We start from the raw sequence: 22,680 nt of genomic DNA on the forward strand, positions 1-22,680 counted from the left end.
TGATGTTTTTCTTTGACTTTTCTTTAAAAATAGATTACTAATGATTACACTTTTATTTATTTAAAAGCTTACTTTAGTTTACTCACTAGCATTGATTTCTTTAGTTTCTGTATTTATACATTCCATAAGTGACTTTACATGATGTATTATTAAACTATATTTACAGTATCTATACATACTATGTTTTCTTTTTTTTAATTTGCAAAAGGTGCTAAGGTGATTTTATATTTCCATAAATATTTGAGAAACATCAACAGAAATACATTATAAGAATATAATCAGCAATGGATTTCAAAATAAAATGTTTATTCTCTTTTGTGATGAGGAAAGGAAGAGAAAGAATTCTTTTTAAGAAGAGGATATAGATAAAGAGTGTAATCTCAGCACATAAACTAAAAATGTTGAATCTATAAAAGGAAGCTGAGCTACAAAGAAAATTGGAATGAAGACGAAGCCTTCTGGGTGCTTGAAGTACCATGAAAATTATTCTAAAGCACAGCACAGAACCTTCACTTTATAGATGCATAAATTCAAAAGCCATCTGCTCTTTTTTGTCCTTATTGTTCTCACCAAGGATTGCGGCTTCTAGTCTAGCTAAATTTATAGTTCTATTAATCAAATCGATTATGGGCAATGAACCTCATCACATTAAAATCCAAAATGATTCGGTGATAAAGAAAAAATACCCGTTGTTGGTTTTATTCTCAATTGCACTCCCATAAATGACCAGCTGAAAAGACATCCTTATTTTAAAGTGTACCATGACCCAGCACAGATACCATGTTCACGTCAATGTATGTTTTATCATAGAAAACTGAATATCAAACATCTATAGCATAAAACCTAACGATCAGCTGCTGTTTATTGGGTTATTGGTATATAATATATATTAGAATACTGTATATTGGTTTATGGCAGCTTTGTTTGTACTGGCTCTATGAAATTCCTGTCATGTTAAATCTTTTAATAAGTACTGTATAAGTTAAATTATAAGTTTTATAAGTTCTTTTAATATCATTACATGTTTTTACATTTAAACTCCTTATTGAAGTGAATTACTTCTCAGTGTGCTCTTGCTTCTCTTGCTTTTGTTTTAGGGAAATGTAATGGAACAGCTGCCTCTCAGAGCTGTCTATGTCAGTTTGAGTCAAAATATGGTGGCTTAGGGACACTATACCGAGAAAACAAGTGTTAACATGCTACATGTATATGTGCAGTTTGAAAACGAGGAATCTAATGTAGCTAGTTTCAGTTAGGTTTCTCTACAAAATGGTGAACACAGGAGAGGGCATCTAGTGCTGCAGTGAGATCACACAAATCTAGTTTTGTGGTGATAGCAAACCATCCTCTTAATGAAAATTTGTGTTGTGTTGAGAGAGTCTTTTGGTTAGGATCGTTCGAGAGTGGAAGCTGAGGTGAGACACCGAGAAAGTTCAATTCTTGCACGTCAGGTTTAGGTGAAAGGAAATTGGATAGGCCAGTAGGTTTGGATCATATTAGGGAGGGGTGGCAATTCTCCATAGTTCATGTGCCAAATTTGAGTCATTACTTCTGTGCCACTTTACCAGTTAAGGATCTGACAAATGTAGTCATCTGAATTTCTGTTGTTACAAAACACGTTACAATGGGTCCCTTTCTAGTTTCCTTGGATATCCTTTCTTTTTAACCTGTCAACTGACATCCTATTCTTGTCACGTCCTCTACAGCTAGAGGGCACTCCTCCTCTGCCCTGTTCCTAGTTTCCCTGTGCTTTGCTTGTCCTTCCAGTGTGTCTTTGTGTGGGGCTATATATTTCTGGGTCACCCTTTCCTCCTCGCTCAGCATTGAGGGTTCGGATGTCCTGAGACCAGCCTAGCACCAGGTCATCTCTTCCGTGGCCTGAGGGCATAGGTTTGTACGTGACATCATCTGACCTGCTGAGCCTGGGCTAACCCCCGTTTTGCCGCTACAAAGGGTCTTTATTGCTATCCTGGCCATTCCACAGCATGCCCTTCAGACATCCGTGACAATTCTTGTGTTACGGTTTGGATTTTTAATAAGGAAAGGTGCATCTCAGTCATTTAGAAATATTGGATTTAAAATTCCTCTTGGTATCAGATAGAAACTAAGATTTAAATATGTATGTACAGAGTAAAACAAATAATCAGCAAGCACAAAAACAGTGAGAATATAAACAGTCTTGGGACAGACTTCATAATAAGTTGTTTTCGGAGACACAATGAACAGAAAGTTCTCCATCAATGCAAAAAATGCATCAATAATTACCTCTTTAAGAAAGCTTTTATCTAGTATTAACAAGTTCAAATAGACTTTTTACATTGTTGATATCCACCTTAATCCAGCTCGATATAGTTGGAAAAGTTGTAACCTGTGATTAAAGGTTTGAGAAAAGGAATTCATAAGACATAGTCTTAACCCAGGTCGAATCAAGGTTCTGTCAAACTAGAATTTAAATTTAGTGTCCAGTATTTGATGGTGACTTGTACATGGGTAGATGCCAGAATCCCTAGACAAACAAAAAGTGGCAATTGAATTCATGAATCCCTCATGAAATATGAAGAGTGTCTGTTGGTGGGAGTTTGATTTACAGCTAAAGGGAAAAAGCTTTATAGTGATAGAATATAGTGCAGTGTGCTTGAAAGATGCAGGACATAGAGAGAACCACTTGAACAAAAAGAATTGCCTTTATTTTTGTTGAACGAGATTTAACTCTAGAACCGTAGAATTTACTGCAATGATTGAAATAACTCTGCTGCTAACGAATCTCAGGGCAAATAGAGACCAAACAGTCATTTTTATTTTGGCAAAATATGTTTTCATATTCATTATGTAGGAAACATAACAATAGCATATCATGTCAATTTCAATTTCAAGTCTTGTAAATTATTTTCAAATATCATGAGTATCTGTTTTACTGTTGAAACTTAAGAAGCATACTAATTTTAAATGGCACCAAAAAAGTCCTGCTTTCAGCTCACAAAAAATAAAATCTTGACTTTTATATTTGTGTTCAGTGTTCAATTTATTTTTTTGCGTTTGAATATTTGTAATTGTACTGATATTATTAAACATATTAAATAAATAGATATTGATACATTCATACTGTAATATGATCACAGATATTACATTTGGCATGTCTATTCTAAAACATACACTAATGACAGTGTTCAAAGACATACTTCCTAAGAACAGTGTAAACATTTAAGGTGGAGAAAAAACAGGCTTTGGAGTTGTGAGAATATAAAAGATGACCAAGAGCCTAGTAGAGAAAGCAGTGAAAAGAATCATACAGAGCAATAGTATGCTAGATATGTAGATGGTTAGGGTTAGGGTTCAGATCATTCAAGGAATTAAGGCAACGGTCAACTAATTTGAGTGGAAAATGTAACTCAGTGCATCGAGTTACAAATATTACTTTGAAAAGACTAAGCGAACTTGCCAAACCAAATAAAATGTATCAACAATGGTACAATTTTATTTTTGGACAAGAATTCTGTTATTGGAAATTTTGTGTTGAATGGTGTTCTCAATGAGCATGGTTTCAATGTTAAATAGGTTAAGAGTAAGGAACACGCTATAAATTTTAGCTGCAACTGTTAAAATGCCAGTGTATTCTATACCAAAAGCTTTGAAATGCTTAACCACTTTATTTTAAACTTTTAGGGCAATTTAGAAACAATCCCATTTAGGGAAATGCAGGGCATAGAGCCATATATGAAAGAAAAAAATGAGAAGATTACATTGAAATATCACTTTTCCTAAATTACAGTTCTGTCCTAAAACACAGCCATGCTATCAAAAATTCCCTGTGTTTTCTAAAAATGCTAACCCTAACCCTAGCTAAGGGTTTGGAAAGGTTAGGGTTAGAGTTCAGTTTTTCATCAAAGAGTTAAGGCGGCAATCTTTTGAGCTGGCAGTATAACTAAGGGCATCAAAATAGTTTTTTGAAAAGATGATTCAACCTTGCCAAATCAAAGGAAATGTATCAAGAGTAGTACAATTTTATTTTTGGACAAGAATTCTGTTATTGGAAATTTTGTGTTAAATGGTGTTTTCAATGAGCATGGTTTCAGGGTTAAATAGGTTAGGAGTCAGGAACACGCTTTACATTTTAGCTGCATCTGTTAAAATGCCAGTGCATTCAATGCCAAATGCAACAATTTGAGAAGTTTAATCACTTTCTTTCAAACTTTTGCTTTTAGGGCAATTTAGATAACATTCCCATTTAGGGCAATGCAGTGTTTAGAGCTATAAATGCAAGAAAAAAAAGTGAAGATTACATTGCAATATCACTTTTCCTAAATTTCTTTCCTGGCCTAAAACACAGCCATGCATTAAACATTCTCTGTGTTTCCTAATAATCCTAACCCTAACCCTAGGTAAGGGTTTGGGTACGGTAGTAGCATATTACTAAACTAGATTATTACAATAGTATACTAGAATATGTAGAATACTACTATAGTATACAGTAGCATAGTAGATACATTGTAGCATATAAATGCTATGTCTAGCATAGATGAGATTCATGCAAAGCATAATAAGAGTAAATGTACAGTTTTTCAGGTGGTTAGCTGCGTCAGTATGCGTAGTCTGCAAAGGAACAAGTAATTGGTTACTGAAAAGAGAAGAGAGAAATCACTTTTTGGCTGTGATGCCTTCTTCTTTCCTTTGCAAAGTACAGTTTTTGTTGTTAAACAGGTACTGTAGATATTGAATCCTCAGAACTTCATAATGTTAACTGGTATTTTATTATTTTATTTGATTTACTTACTGTATGTGATTGTTTTTTGTGCTTTCTTAATGCCAAAATCATAAATATATAGTAAGCTCCCCTAGTAAGTTAACTTTTTGTGATAAGCCTGAAAGTCAAACTATGTAACATTGTAAAATGCAGCTTTTATGTATTCATTCATTCAAAATGAAAAGATTTTGCAGATAAATGTAGCTTTGTTACATTTCCATTTCAAGATGTAATCGGCAATATTGAAAAAAAGCAGTTGCAAGTTGTGCCTTTAAGTGCTATGATTAATGTACCATTACAAGATGATATATATGCCTATAGATTGCTAGTTGAATTGCTATGGCTCATTGAAGACGTATGGTTTGTCTCACATCTTTGAACATTTTATCTAAAGATCATTGAAGGATTAAAGCTCTTTTCCATCTCTGCAGCAATTTTGAGAAAAAATACAATAAGGATGGACATCGAAATTAAGTTGAAATTAAGCACAGAGAACAAATCTGTCATCTGTCTTCAACCTTGTCAGACCATTTGTTTAAGATTTTTTTCTTTACCAATAAAAGTTTAATAAGTATCTATATATTCTGTCAGAAATGTTAGTTTTATTATCACTTTCAATGTCTGGCAATTTCATTCATATTATCATATATAAAATCGCACTCTTAAAGTTCAGCATGGAACATTAAAAAAAGATTGTCGACTGCACTCCCACATAAAACACAAATCATTAGTTCTAATATGAGGCAATCAGTGAGCACTCAAATACTTGGTGCTATGAAGTAAATGTCAAGGACGATCCAAGGTAATGTTATTATATTCAATGTCTATAAGCCTGTGAAATGAATCATCTGATATCTGTCTTTGTGCCTTGTTTTTGGCTTAATTTTTTTCCCCTTTTGTGTATTTACAACAGAGATGTTGATTATTTGGATACTTGTCCTTTGCTCTAAGCACTCTTATTCCTTGTGATGGTAGATTTTTCTCTGAACCAAACCAGAATCATGTGTAAAAAAATTGACTATATAAAGCAGTAATATAGTGCAAATGATTGATTCTTGGTTCTGAAAGCCAAAAGACCTTTGAAAATACTTCTAACACATCAAAATGTTTGTTTTCCCTGCCCCCGTACCTTTAATTACAGTATATGCATGCAAATAATTGTCAATTGTAATCGTTAGTAATCTAGATTCAAAAATGAAATGTTTTATAATTAATAAAATATTGTATTTTATTTGTTATTTGAAATATCAGGCAGACCAAGAACTGATTTTTCCCCTTGTTTTTAACTACAAACTACAAATTTAACTACAAATTTTGTATTTAACTACAAATCTAGACAGATTATATTGCAAAACTCCACATATTTTCTTCTTAGTATCAATTTTATGAAACTGCATGCATTTCAAATCAGAAACGCATGTACTTGAATTGAAACAGAATGAATAAAAGAAGACCCTTGTGAACCTTTGTTTGAATTATCTTTTTTATTGAAATCTCATTCAGGTGGTGATGCAGCGAAAAAGCCATAACTTTTTATCTATATAAGCTGCTGGATATGCAGATCACAGACACAAGTCATTTTGTGTAGTCCTAATTCCATCAGGACCATTTGACTTTTTGAAGGATGGTAAGGAATGAATAAGAGATCAGAATCTTCAGGCCTATTTCACTTCATCCAAGATTTATGGCACTCACACTCAAGGGCATCCAAAACTGTTAGGGAGAGGAAAAAATACATTTACTGTGTTTTTCTGTTGCTAGTTTGATTATTTTAAAACACTTCTATTGGGTTATGTGTACAAGAAAAAGCTAAAAGCTTTATGAAATTAAAATAAACCAATAAAATGATAAAAGGAAAACCTTTCTGAATTACACTCCCTTGTATTTGACCTTCCTGCTGACATCTTCTTCATTTGGTGGACGAAACAGAGCCAGGAAATGTTCATTCTCAATCCCTTGGGATTTTATTCTCATAATTAATTTGATAATTATTTAAACTACCATTGTAATTTCTGAAATATTTCACAAATATATTGTGTTTCGTTATATGTTCTGTGACCACATCAAGCTCAAGAACAAAGACCCAAGATACAAGTTGAGATTCTACAACTGAGACAAAATAAATCTCTGCGGAAATGGTCTAGTGTTTGGAAATTCAAGCCTTATCTTAACGAATTATTTATATATCACACATATAATTTGATGCATCAAGGCTAATTTAAATGATAAAGAATACAGAACCTTAGTGGAGTGTAATGGGTTTTTATAATAATTATTAACACACATAATACGCATAAGAGAAATAAGCACAAAACAAGCTCCATGAAGTGTCCCCCCTACAAACAGCACAAGTGCATATGAGTAGCAACTGTAATGATAAAGCAGGCTATCCAATGTGGGAAACCAGGCGGTGGTAGAGGTCAAAGTCAGGTGGACTCGTGAACATGGCACCAAGTTAAATTTAAAAAAAATGAAGTTGCAGAAGAAAGCCAAGATCAAAGCCAGGGAAACATGGGGATAAAGCACAGCGAATATCCAAAAATACAGTCAAACAAACGTGACCAGAGCACAGAAGATAAACAACAAGACTAGTAACCAAGCATTAAGACAGAATGATAAAGAATGCAGAGGCAGGTCTAAATTAGCCAGGTGCTTAGGGACGAGCAGGTGGAACTGATCTTCAGCCATTGCATGTTGTTATGGTAACTGATTAACATTTTTGATGACAATTCTGGTGTGGTTTTTTAGTTGCTAGAGAGAGTATGACAAGAATTAAATACAAGTTTAATGAAAAGATAGATCTGTTAGTGAGATTTAAGTACTTTGACAGCCACAGAGTATTTAAGGGGTTTGGGTTCCAAGAACTATGGATGATACTCTGTCACCCATAATGCGGAGCCTGGTGTTTGTGTGGACTTTCTGAAGTATGTATACTTTATCCGTGTTTATTTCTATGTTTCTCATATTCATGTGATGCCCTTCTGGTTATCAAGAGTCTCATCTATCTCACTGTCAGAAGAAGAATCAACTGTCATTAGAGGTACTGTATTTCAAACCTAACAGCACATTTTGTTGCCCATAGAAATGAAACACCAACTTACAAAGGACAAGAATAGACATTGGAGGTGGGACATAATGACAATGGTATTTAATTATTTTGCTTATGCATAGTTGTGGGTAGTTTTCTGACTATAATATCAGAGGCTTAAACTAATCTGTCATAGCAAAAGAATACTGTGCTTAAAAACTAACAGGCAACTCAAGCCTATTCCTTCATTACTTACTGTACTTCATTACCTACCTTTTCAAAAATTGTCTCATTAATTAATGAAAACCAAAATACATGAAATCAAGAGATTTCCTGTTTGTGTGTATTTAACAATCATTTAAGATACCTGAGATTTTAATTCACAAAGCATCAAAGCTGTGGAGTACTGAGTACTTTTCCCTGAGTACTTGTGGTTTCCTGCCACTGTCCATAGACATACTAATAGGTTAATTGGCTTCTGGGAAAACTGGCCTTGGCACGAGTGTGTCTGTGTGTGTGCCCTGCAATGGACTGGTATCCTGTCTAGGGATCTGATTTAGATTAACTCTATCTTATGTAATAATGCAGGGTACTCACAAAGACACTATTTTGCAGCCTGGTAACTGAACTTCAGCCTCACTGAGCATGTGTGAGTTCCTGATTTCATTCATGCAAACCGTAAATGCCCTGATACCTTGCATAAGGCAAAAGGCAAATACCACAGAATGTTAGCATCACTCATATGTTAGTATATTATAACATTACAGCATAAACAGAGCTGCTCTATTTACATTTGCAAAGTGTTCTTCTAATTGTCAATCCGAGGAGCAGACTTGCCTGGAAGGGCACTCCTAGCTCATGGTGCTGCTGAGCCAGAGTATACAAATACATTGTTATCTGGTATACTATTCTATCAAGAAAATATAATCAATAATACCCTAGCAAAGAGTGACATTTTAAAGCCATTGACTTGGAAACCTGTAAGGGTTGTAACCAATGTGCCCTTTAATTATTTCACACACTGAGCAAACTGAAGTGTCTCATCAACACAAATGACAGTGCTGTGAGCAACATGATGGTAAAAGTATTAAACTGGGGCATGCCCAAAAAGTATCTAAAAACTTTACATAAAAGTTTAGTTCTCTTGTAACCTACTTTTTATTTCATTTGCTATGGCGTAACGGCACATACTGTAGTTTCACAACAGATAAGGTTACTAGAACAAGGAACAAGATATTCATATTCAGTCAATGCAGACGTTTATTTGGATCCTACATTTATCTTGTATTGGACTCATAGAACAAATACTGTAACTGTACTTTGTATGGATATACTGTAGTTCCCCAATAGAGGAGTTAGGATACCAATTCATTGGTGACCTCTATGAAAACTGAGTTCTGTTCCTGGAAGCCACACTGATCAGTCAGCGGGTGAGTGAAGGACACCTCAGAGTGCATTATTATGCAGCATTACAAAAAATCAATGACCAAACAGTTACTTGTAAACACAGTATATCACAATATTTCATCCGAAGAAGGCTCCACAGCCGAAATGTTGTGTTTTCTTTCTTCTCTTTTCAGCATGGAATAAACCTACAGGTATTACTTGTTCCTACACAGAATATAATGCTTACAATTGTTAACCACAGAAGTAATTTTATAAAATAATAATTTCTGGCATGACCTATTAATGTCTCCAATCCTTCAGGTTTATGGCTCCAATTGTTTATTGACTAGAGTTGATTCCCATGTGCTTTTCAGATGTCAGTAAGTGGTATCAGCTCAGTCAACTCTTCACTGTTCAACATTACATTGTCAGCAAATGTAACTGTATGTCTCCCAGTTTCTTGTTTTCCTTAATCATGAATCTAAATTCTGTATTCTGCAGTGAGTTTCATAATTTTATTTGTTCCAAAATTAAAATCCTGTGTATCTGAATTCAGTGCTTCTATGTCAAAAACAGACCACTCGTTGAGTTCATTTTCAGAAAATCTAGTGTGGTGATGCATAAGGACACTAAATGTATGATACTGTATCTGAGAAGTGTCATGATGTACTCTCTTTTTTTTCTTCCTCCTTTGTTTTCTTTCGGTCTGTCCAAGTTAGAAAGGGAATCCCCCTGTGCTGCAATGATCTATGGTTAAGTGAAGCTTTTCTTTCCTGAATTGTTGCATGACCCATAATTCTGTGCGCTGGATCTTCAAGGTTACTGCATGACGTCTTAGAGGGAATACAGACTTATCAGAGAATTAAGCAAGCAGTTGAGCAGTTGACCCCCTTTTTTTTAGATTCTTAATTCTTCCTTGGCAAATACTGTACACCGTCATCATTGCTTTGTGGCATTGTAATTTCTGTCCTAAGACAAAAGTTTAATCATGACCTTTCTGTGCACTTAGTAATAACACTATTTGCATTTACCGTAAATATGGAATTTATTATCAGGAAAGAAAAAAGGGCACTGGCTGTGAATGCTCTGAAGACAGCTCCCCTGGAGCTGTGAACTGTAGCTGTCTAAGGTTCAGCGCCAAAAGCTGCTAGTTTTGCAGAGAGCAACAGAATGTGTTACCACATAGCCATGTGTTTATTCTAAAATTGCAATAAATAATTAGCTTTCACTTTTATACTACAATGTGGCATATCTGTTTTTTTTAACAACTTGGCTGATTTTAGAATGGAAACACATAAGGTGCTCCTCTGAGTGCAGTTAATATGAGATGTTAACAGTACTTACCAAGATAAAATATGCAGTGTCACCAGGATGGGAACACCCGCTCTGCAAGGCTGTTGCAATTCACAGGATCCTCTGCATATCAGCCAAGGTGAGCCATGATGTTAGCTTTGCCCAATCCAGTTCGGGGCTTCTGATTGCAATCGTACTGAGTGATTTTGAAATTATTAAACCAATGTAAAACTGTGCAGGTGACAACTTTAAGTTAGCATTGCTTCCTAACAGCACTGGAGCCCTGTGCTCAGTTCTGGACCTGGGGTGCTATCTGCACGGAGGTTGAATTTTCTCATTTGCGTGAATTTCTTCCCACAGTCCAAAAAACATAAAGGTAGGTTAATTGGCTGCTGGGAAAACTGGCCCTAGGTATGTGTGAGTGTGTGTTTGTGTCTGCCTGCCCTCCGATGGACTGATGTCCCATCCAAGGTGTATTCTGCCTTGCTCGGATGGATCTGAGGAAGTCCATTAAGACCTCACCATGTTGTCACTCATTGTCATTTCGTTTTTGAATTTTAAGCATGCATAAGCAATAGTGAATAATAGAAATTTATTAATTGTTACTTTCCATTAAAGGCAAAGTAATTGCTTGTTTGGAAAGTGGCATTCTTTATCAATGTAATGTGATCCTTGCTAATTACACTATAAGGATTATTTTTTTTCTAGTCTTATTTTGAGGGTTACAAACAAGGAATAAACTTTGTTAACTGAAGATTTAGGGACACCGGTAACTCATTTTTAAACTTGAGAAATTTTACAATGTTTCTTTTGTTGAATCATTCATAGCATAGGACTGAGAAATTGATAATTTAATGTGTAAAACATCTGGAAAGGAAAGCTTTAGTAATTAGAGTGGATAATGCAAAATTATCATTGGTTTTACAATGATTTGTAAGTGTCAACAAAGTAAAACTGTTTAATTCAACAACAGAACACAGAACTACAAGAACCAAGAAATCACTTAACTTAATGTTGCTCATGTCGGTCAGATTTGTAATGTGTTCTTTTTTTGCAGATCACTATTTAGAGAGAACAGTTTTTTATTTCAAGATGAAACATACTGTAGACCACATCTTGTGGAAGTGACCTTTTAAGTGAGTTAGTTCAACAGTGAGGGTGAGAAAAGAGCTGTGCTCTTTGGTTATATTGTGTAGTTTTATATTAACTGTTTATTTCTGTGAAATAAAAACCTTTATTGAAACTCAACATAATGTAATGTCAAATTCAATTTTCACTGTTACTAGCAATATAGTGCTAGAACCACAGTAATTTATTTCTTGAAATTGTTCATCTCGGTTTTGTATTATAGGCTGGTACATTCTTTAAGGCTATCTTTATAATAACCTTGCTACCACAATAATGGTAATGATAATTACAATCTTGAAAAATTGGAATATAGCAGGAAATAAAGATAATTGAGAAAAAAAATAATGAAAAGATAAAAAATATAATAAGAAAGACATAATAAATTAAAAACAAAAATTATTAGAGATAGGCTTGCAAAATAAGATGAGAAGTACAGTATATCAAACAAGGTTAATTCTTAATTTGGAAGCAGAAGGCATCAGAAGTAATGAATGTTTTTATATTGAGAACAGATTATTGGTTGGAAAACAGTACACGTAAGAGGTAAATGCTCAAATCTAGGCAAGATAATTAATGGGCATAAAACTGGTATATATTTATTTTTTCTGGTTTTGGTTTTAATGTTTATATTGACATTTAAAATCCTTGGTTAAGTACACACTTTGTTGCGCTTGAAACAAAGTATCAGAAATTGATACAATAGCATGCCTTGGTATCATCTTTAACTTACCACGGTGGTCCAACTATTTTTATTGCACTTTTAATATGATTTGAGTTTTTGACAAAGTACCTCTTGGAGTTTCTCATATTCCTTTCTAATCCTTATCCTCACATGTCTAGTTGTTTTATATTAAGTAATATACTGTAAGTAAAATAGCAGGATTGTTATAGAGAGCAAAAGCCTTTGCTCAGTGTACAGTATTTCCATTCACTGGAGAACTGCTATACCATTATAAATAATCGTTTTAGCATTTGTTTCTCATTAGCCATGTAAACACATAATTACTGTCTTTCTAATTAATGACTCATTTGCATTTATCCTTTTTCAAAGCCACATACTTTCATTGTAACAAATAATAGTAAACAAATTGATAACCAAACAGATCTCAAATTTATTTTTAATGAGGTATTTGTCTTTTGATTACATGTGTACCTTATTCAATTCTAGTTACCATTACATCTTTTAAGATATATATTTTGCGACTGTGTAGTTTAATTTATGGAGATAGGACCGTTTACATTTTCAAGCATCTTTTATAGGACAAAAACAAGAAGATCTTGTGCTTTGGTGGTAGACAAAAATTATCCTTAAATACTTAAATATTCTGGTACATCTTCATCATGATCTTTATTTTATGTGGCACCTTTCATGGTATATCATCTCAAAGGAACAAGAAACATCTTTTGAGATAGATATACAAAAAAATTATACAGGAAATTATGTATAATTAAAAGCTAGACAATGAAAATTAGTTCTAAGACAGAATTCGAAAATGTTGACTAACTTTCTAGCTCTAATGTTGGCTGGGAGTTCAGGTTAACGCTGAAACATCAGAACAGAAAAATCTCCAAGTGTTTTTATCAGCTTGTATTGGGATCTGAAAGAAGACAAGAGTACAAAGATACAGTATGTACTGTAAGTGTGTAGGGAATTAACAGTTCACTGTTGTAGTCAAGAGCGAAACTATTAAGCCATTGTAGACGAACAACAGAATTCTGAAGTTTATTTTAAAATCTACAGGAAGCCAGTGTGAGGAGGTTAACACAGGTGATACATGCTCCTCATACATTTTAGTTTTGGTTTCAAATCAGAGGAGTGGAGTTTGGAACATGTTGCAACTTGTTAAGCTCATGCTTTGATACATGAGCAAGGACTGCATTACAATAATCAGGCCTGGAAAAGACTAAAGCATTCATTAGCTTTTCTGCATTGGAACAACTGGATATGTGCAATTTTACAAAGATGAAAAAAAGTAATTTCTTTACAAGGCACTGTTAACGTGACATTCAAATACCAATTTGTGGTAAAAAATGACCACAATTTTCACGGATGTTGGAAGGGCAAACTGTGGAATGACAAGGAGAGCAGTAAAGACCCTATGCGTAGCAGTAAAAGGGGCAACATGGAGGTTAGCCCAGGCTCAGGGGGTCAGACGATGTCGGTAAGAAACCTATGGCCTCAGGCCACGGACAGGAGCGACCTGGTGCTAGGCAGGTCTCACGACATCCGTACCCTCAATGCTGAGCCAGGAGCAGAGCAGACACAGGAAGTAAATAGACTACACAACAGGACACGCCAGAAAGACATGAATAATCACAGGGAACTAGGAACAGGACAGAAGTAGAGCGCCCTCTAGGTATACAGGGTGTGACACCCACTGAATACTTGATCTTATTCCAAACTAAGGCTGACACATTTGTGAACCTGATAAGGAGAATGAACATAACTTTGGGCTCGTCAGAGATGTTATAAAGTTGTATGCAAACTCTGTGACTTACTTACAGCCTTTGAGCCTGCAGTATTATAAAATACAGCCACATCAAATCATGTGTCAATCCAAATTCTTTAAATAATTGTTTAAAATGCTTTTTGGTATGCTGTTTGGAATGAATTGAAGTTGGATTCAAAATATCCTGACTGTCATTTAATTAACGTTTTTAGTAATATATTGCACTACTCTGTATTTCCTAATGGAATGGAAGTATGCTCTGTGCCCTCAAGGAGCAACAGGCTTCTTTCTGTACATGAAGTACTTCGACTGATTCCACTCTAAGGTCAGGAATGTTAGGATTTAGTTGTGTTTCTGGAATGTTATCTACTATTTTAGGGGAAAACATCTCCAGGGTTTCTTTTGTTTGAGAAGGGATAGTCCCGGTAATAATAATTAATTGCTTACACTTATATAGCGCTTTTCTGGACACTCCACTCAAAGCACTTTACAGGTTATGGGGACTCCCCTCCACCACCACCAATGTGCAGCATCCACCTGGATGATGCGACGGCAGCCATAGTGTGCCAGAGCGTTCACCACACATCAGCTATCAGTGGGGAGGAGAGCAGAGTAATGAAGCCAATTTATAGATGGGGATTATTAGGAGGCCATGATTGGTAAGGGCCAATGGGAAATTTGGCCAGGACGCCGGGGTTACACCCCTACTCTTTTCGAGAAACACCCTGGGATTTTTAATGACCGCAGAGAGTCAGGACCTCGGTTTTACATCTCATCCGAAGGACGGCGCCTGTTTACAGTATAGTGTCCCCGTCACTATACTGGGGCATTAGGACCCACATGGACCGCAGGGTGAGTGCCCCCTGCTGGCCTCACTAACACTTCTTCCAGCAGCAACCTTAGTTTTTCCCAGGAGGTCTCTCATCCAGGTACTGACCAGGCTCACACCTGCTTAGCTTCAGTGGGTTGCCTGTTGTGAGTTGCAGGATGATATGTCTGCTGGCTAGTTGTGGTGGACGCCATCAAAGTGCTCCTTGAACACTCCCCTAAATTCTGCTATCCGTTGGGGATTTTCCTGAGGTCCTCTGTGATTGGGGAATCATAGGACTTATGGAAGTTAAGGATGTAAGTCTGGGAGGGTGGATAGTTAACCAACCTGTGGAGAATTATAGAAATGGCAGCTGGGGGCAAGTGCTCTTTAAGCTTTTCATTACACCTCAAATTAACTTCTAATTATGTCACATATATTTTGAGGATATGATGTCACTAGTAAAAAGCTCAAGTACAATAACAGAACTTTAATAAAGGGAAAAAAATTCAGAAACATGTTAATGGGGAAAAAGTGCAAAAGAAGCACAGCTCTTACAACAGAAACAGGAAATAATTATTTGTAAAATACATAATATCGGAATATAATGTAAATGAATATAGAAAATTAGGCAGAAATTTTAAGTATTAAAATCTAATTTAAAGGAATTTTAAAAGAATGTGTTCTGTTCATGTTTATCTTTTTTTTTACCTCACAACCTAGTGTGGTAAAGTAGAACACAAAGATATGAAATGTTATTTTGTGTTGCTGTTTGGAGGAGCAATTAAACTCTGGACAAACAACCTGCTCCAGTCTAAATGCTGTCATTAATCTTTGTTTTTTTGTTGTTTGTTTCACTAATGGAAAAGAGACAGCTGCATCCATCATGCAGTACCTTACTCTGATAAATCGAGGGCAAAAATAAATGATATCTAACTTTCTGAAAATCTGCTTCAGGTATGTTTTATAAAAGTGTAATAATCTTTCTATATATCATAAAAAAACTTATTATTATTATTATTTTTATTATCGTCATAAGAAAGTTAAAAACTAAGAGGAGGTTATTTGGTGCCTCAAGCTCATTTGGTTGTTAGTAGCTAATAGCTAATTTATCCAAAGATCTTTTTTGAGAGAAGCTAAGATAGCAGTTTTGACAGCATAATGTGAATGCTTGTCTTAGATTCCCATCAATATTATTATTATTGTAAGGAATTTTCAGAAGGCACTCTCTTTATAGGAATCTTTCAATGGTTTTTGAATGTATCACAGTATAATGTGCTTAGACCTTATGAGAAACCAACTTTTCAACACATCTCTTGCTGTTGTTACTACTGTATAAGTAACAGTATTGCTTATGCGTGTGCATCACTGAGTAAAATGGCAATTTTGTATTATCATTGCAGGTGACTTGAGCACTACCATCTGAACACCTAAACATTAGACTATAACCTTTTTAAGTATGAATAACGTTTATACAGTACTAACTTTAGAACATATGTGTAATTGATGAAGTATTTTATTTTGGCCCAAATTGATACACTTTTTTAACCTCCCAAGATTCCCATTCATTCAGAAAGTATGCTTAGTAAGAAGGGATGGATTTGTAAAGGTAATTTCTGTGGAGAACTTGGACTTAAACTATTACTAAGATTAAAGCACAAATTAGATCCAAATGACAAGCAAATGTGTCATCTTTAATGGAAAGCAGCTTACAAAATATGTATGTGATCAATTTAGTATATTTTATAAGACATTTTACAAATAAAAGTCATGAATGTCTGTTTTAATTTTTCAGTGAAAATAGTATATCCTTGTTTCAGTATAGTAACACATGTGTCAGTATAGTAACACATTTGTTTTTCAAATAGCATATATAAGATGAATACCAATGTTTCCTTAAAGTGTTTTTTATACAGTATATCAACATCGTAATTTAAATCGGGTTATGTTTCAGTTATGAGCAAATAGACACAGTATCAAGTCTTTTAAAATTCACCTTTACAGTACATTCTTTTAATTTTTTTTCCAATAAAAGCCAAATGATTTTCAATTAATTCTGGTTTCATGCAAAGCAAACACAAAAATATAAGTGTATCTTATTTGAGTACATCTGAGTGTATAATAATCATTAAAATTGAAACCCTTTTAGAATATTGGATTTCAGTTTTGTATATTATGAGTCCCAGAACTGACTTGAGAGTAAGACTAAAATAAGTGAAGCATAGAGTAGGGCTTTCAGCATTTGAGACTGAAGTCACAGGGCTGTACTGTTTCCCACATTACAATCTAAAATGTTTTTAGAATCCTTTAAACTACTTGAATAATCAGAACACTACAGAAATGTTCTGTTCCAACTTATTACCTCAAATAGCACCAAATTACATTAGAGCGATTCTGATTCAATATCACCTGATGCCACATAACTCTGGAAATGTTTCTCTAAAAGTGAAACAGCATTACCTACAAAATTTTGGGACAGTTCTTACATAAATCAGGCAATTCTGTATGCCAGGACTTCCATAAAACTGCCACATTCTAATGATTTTGGAGACGTAACCTCTGTAACAGTCAATCAACAATTGTTGTACCTTTAGCTTTCCAACAGGGTTTTTAAATCGTAATTTAGTTTCACTCTCTCACTAGTTCGTTTGCTGTGATTTCCCCTTTCCTTTTTTGCTTCTGTTATGTATTATACATGTTGGTGTGTGGCATTATACATTGCTTTTAGTTTCTGGAAAAGTTCATACAGTATTGTGCTATTATCATCACCATATTCTTTTCATGTCCATACTGTGGTGGGGAGTAGTTTCCTCTTGGGTGCAATACTGATGAAATGTACAATGCCATTCACAGAAGGTCAGCCTCTTACACATAGCCAGATAGTTTAAGCTAAATTGCTGTCAGCATAAAACACATTTATGAAATCCCCATTGCCTTTTGGGACATATAGAGGATGAGCTCTAGTTCAAGAAAAACTTAATTCATTTGAAGAGAGTTGCAACACTCAACTCTGGAGTTAATCAAAGTCGATACTCTTGACAGCAGAATTAATAATGCACATGAACCTGTTATGAAATTTTTAGCATATTACAGGTGACAAGCTGGTCATAGTACATGAGCACCAACTTTTTCAGTGCCCTGAGGCTCAACAATTGATACATCAGTAATGCTGGCTAACAGTGGCCAAAGGAAGACTCTAATGTCCTCTGCCCAGAGTCCTCCTGCACTCACTGTGATTGATTGCTTTAAATAATAATTCTTCTAGAAGGTTGAATATTTTCTATGCCACTCACTCCCTGTAATTGGAACCCTGTTTATTTAGTCAATAGAAAAAATAATGATTTTATTATGCAATTGATGATTGGAACCTCATTGCCCCATCTAGGAGAATGTTTATTATTCATATACAGTATGAAACCAAAACAAGCAATTTTCAAAGCTGAACCATTTTCTGTACATTTTACCTGGTTTGTGATAGTTTTAGGAAAATCTGCATTGGTTGGTGTTCCTTGATACCAAAAATAATAATAGTAATAAAATTGTATTAACGATATTTCAAGAAGTGGCAACATGGTATGGAAATCATAAAAAAAACGTAATTGTACATTTAAACACACCCAGAAAATGTAAATTATATTGTTAAAATTTGAAGTATAATCACCTTTTCCTTTTTCCTTATTTTTTTATGTAGTACAGTTACTGAAGTCTGTGTATACACAGATAACTTCCTTGTCTCAATCAAATATAAGACTACTTATTAATTGACAAGTAAGTTAAAGAATGACAATTTTTCTGGGAGAAGAAAGCATGAAAAGTATCTTGCATCAGAGGAAAAAGGTAATACTTTTTTGTTACAAGAAAAGGCCGCCATTTTTTCAATTCGGATTTTGCCGACTTGGTTAATACATACCCTTAATTTGAAAATTAAGCCATGTCATTTTCTTGGATCAACGGAATATATAGTGCATATACTGTACATCACTTAGGACAACGTCTGTTTTTAAAATAGTAACTGGTTTCACAGCAGTGGTAATGGAGTAATGCTAGCTTAAGAAAAATGGGCAAAAGAAACCAACAATTAAAATGTGCTACTCTTAACCACTGAATAAATCCATTTTATTACAGCTACAAGCAATGCAATGGCCAGTTTCAGCAAATACTACATTTAGCCCAAGATTTGAATCAAATTTTTTATTCTTAACTGAAACTGTACATAGCTGACAAACCCATTATTCAGACTTTTAGCATAAGGTATCACAATCAGTGTGTCACTTGTCTGCAGATAAGTCAAAAGATGTTAGAATAAAAAATAGAACTTCCTCCCTCCCAGAAAAGATAATGTCTCCAGAAAAGCAAGGTGTTGGATAAAAAATAGTTTTGAGACTCTCAGAGGTCACATAGTGGCTTCATGTTCTATATTATGATACCTTAAGAAACAAGTCCATGATCTATTGAAGCGAGCTCAATGGATCACAGCCATTGTCATTATTGCCTCAATGGACAGATTGTGCTCTCAGAAATTTACTTAAAATGAACGTTTTCCAAAACGTATGGTCATTTGACATTACTCTGAGTTAGACACAGTTGAAGCAAATATGTTTTTGTTTTAATAGGATCCAATGATGACTGAAACATGTACAGTACTTATATTGTACATATCATGAATATTAATTCCATGATAACAAAGCCAAATTACTTGGCTTTAAAACAAAAACATCTCGGATGGCACTCTGTATGTACAATATGTTGAGCAATCGAAAGAAACCTATCATACAGTAGGTACAACAAATTCTAAAATGTAAATTTTCAGGAAAATATGTTTCAGATATCTTATTAAACAGACATGACATAAGTAAATCAAATCAAATATGCTGATAACAATTTTTAATTAACATGGTTGATAAACAGGATATCTACCTCGAAAGTCACAGTCTAGAGTGTCTACACTGCTGGAAGAAATATGAGATGTGCACTTTGCTCCAGGTTACAGATACTATATTGGAGCTTCTGTTTCATTCTCCTCATAGATTATACACAAGCATGTGCCTGTTCACTCTTCTCTGTGTCCTTAATGCCACATGCATTGCCTGCCAGAATATTGTCATGTCAAGATGAAGCGACAGTAAGGACAGCAAGTGAAAATAATACTTTTTGTGATGTGAATAAACAGTCCCACCCAGTTGCACTTGTCCATCCATCCATTTTCTCACCACTTTATCTAATAATGGGTTGCATAGGAGTCAGAGTCTATCCTAGCAAGCAACGGGTGGAAAGAAGGGTACACCAGTCTGGACACACACAGACGGGACACCAGTCCATTGGTGAGAAAGAAGGGGCACCAGTCCATTGCTGGACACACATAATCTAGAAGGGACACCAGTCCATTGCTGGGATGCACACAGACAAACACACTCACACCGGGGCCATTTTTCTCAGATGCCAGTTAACCTACAGTACCAGTATGTCTTTGAACTGTGGAAGGAGACCATATCGACACCGAGCAGATAATATCCCAGGAATTGATCCCAGGGCCAGAGTACTGCGAGGCAGCAATGCTAACCTCCCATCACACTTGTTTTACCTGTCAAATGGTTTGGTGTATACAACAAGTCTCACACTGAACATGCAGTGGTGTCCTTCGGGGTTGCATAAAAAAAGCCTTCATTCATTACTAAAAAGGACTTGGTTAATCCACTTGAGATTTATCTCATGCTGATGCAGCAAAGTAGTTTACTTGCAAACAATGAATGTTTATCCACTTCCTCACAGTTCAGCTTTTCATGGGTGGGTTATTTCAATGAAATCTTTGACATTTCTGATGCAGTGGAACTGACCGTGGAAAACATTCACAGAGCTGGAGCATAATGTGTCTAATTTCTTACAGTGAATACCGGATACGGCAAGCGACAGTCCAAACACTAACATACCGAAGGCAAAACAGCATTGTTCTAACGATAAGTGAGGCATTGTTTCTTTTTATATTTTGTTTCTTGATTTTGAGCAGGCATGGCCTATTCACCTTATCACCTGTTGCTTTAATTCTCTCACTAATATGTGATTTAGTCCTTATTCAACAAAGCCATGAGTGTAATACATGAAGATGTCAGACAGCATTACATAAGTAATGTCATAAGTAATCCATTCGGCCATACATTTAATCATTATCTCAAATTTTTATCATGCACATTACTCTTCTAAAAATACATTCATAAATTGAATTATATGTGTCTTTTAATGTTTAGTATGTATGCATATTTGATATGCAGCACTGTAGCTACACATACAGTTATGACAAACAGAAACATCTCTTATCAGTACTGCTGCATAATTTTTTGTTGTATGCAGATTTTTATATATATGATTTATAAAATATGTGACCAACTCTGTATGCTTCAATAGTTGATAAAGGAATAAATGATAGCATCATAAGTAATTAAGCCTGCTTTCTCTCACACAGCAACCTTTGTGATGGTCAGTTGATTTGACTGAATTATATAGCAACTGTTTCATTTAAGGAATTCAAATTAATACATCTTTTAAATTGATTCACTAAAAATACTCAAAAAGAGTAAGGAAAATACTCAAAAAGGAATTCAGGTGTTTATTCCTTGACTGTAATGCATTTTTTAAATGTGTTGACTTAAAAGTTTTTATTGTCTGTTTGCTGTTAAGTGTGAAACTAATCAAATTGTAAAAATATACTGTTTTCGGAAAACAAATGCACTCTGAAAAAACTGAAAAACGTTCTAAGGACTTCCACTGTAGGCTCACACTGCAAAGGTGGATATTGCTTTTCGAGACCTCTACAACCAAAGGATTAGAATGGCCTTTCTTTTTTCTTAAAAGAAACAGGATTAAGGTGCTCTGCTCATGTTTATTTGTCTGCTTTTTTTTAAAGACACCTCAATTGGGAAACAAATTTTAGAATTACTGTTTTAGCTGTTTGGGACTCTGTATATGAGGAAAGCATGCTCTAATTGGGATGACTTAATGAGAGAAATACTATAGGGATATCCCTCGCCCTCATATTTTAGAATATTTTTGTATGTTTGCTAGTTCTCTTTTCAATAAAAATAAACCTCTGTCAGTACTGAAGGGAATTGTGAAAGGAAAAAATCTTCTCAAGGTATTAAAGGCCTTGTAATGAGTAGAAAGAACTGAAAGAGTGAAACTTCTTTCTGAGTTTTAATATAATGCACTGTCACTTCATTAACTGTTGATGAACTAAGAAGAAAAACATCCAAATAGTCCACAATGAAGAAAAGAACAAGTGGTGAGTTTTAAAATAAGTTTTAAAATAAGCGGTACTCTTAAGACAATATAAAAAATGTACTACAGTATGTACGGTAAAAACATTACCGTAGATAGTCCTTCATGCTTCTGGAGTGAATTGTAAACACACACAGCATACAGCAGCATATCGAGTTTTTCAGAATAAATAGGACAGGTTTGGGTTATGTAAATGTATGGAAACAACAGATAAGACCAAAAAATTTAACATCGTATTAATACTAGCATACAGTATAAACCTGCAATAAAAGGGGAGTGATTTGTTCAAAATCAAATGCTTATCAAAATTTTATATATTGCTTTTATTTGCATGGGAAAGAAATACAGTTCCACTGTATCCCCCATCATTGGATCCACTACGACAGCAGGACTCAAAAACATCCACATACAACCAATGAAGACTTTGGACGTGATCAGCAGGATTCCCAAAGATTTTCTCCCATCTCTTTTTTTTTTGTCTGTGCTATACCCTGAAGCAGGAGATTAGACTTAAGATGTATGTTGCATAATTTATCCTTCAATGATCTGGAGTCTCCATGGTTATTTTGTGTTCTTT

Source organism: Atractosteus spatula, chromosome 1, assembly GCF_055471065.1.
Source record: "Atractosteus spatula isolate fAtrSpa1 chromosome 1, fAtrSpa1.hap1, whole genome shotgun sequence".
Lineage (NCBI taxonomy): Eukaryota > Metazoa > Chordata > Actinopteri > Semionotiformes > Lepisosteidae > Atractosteus > Atractosteus spatula.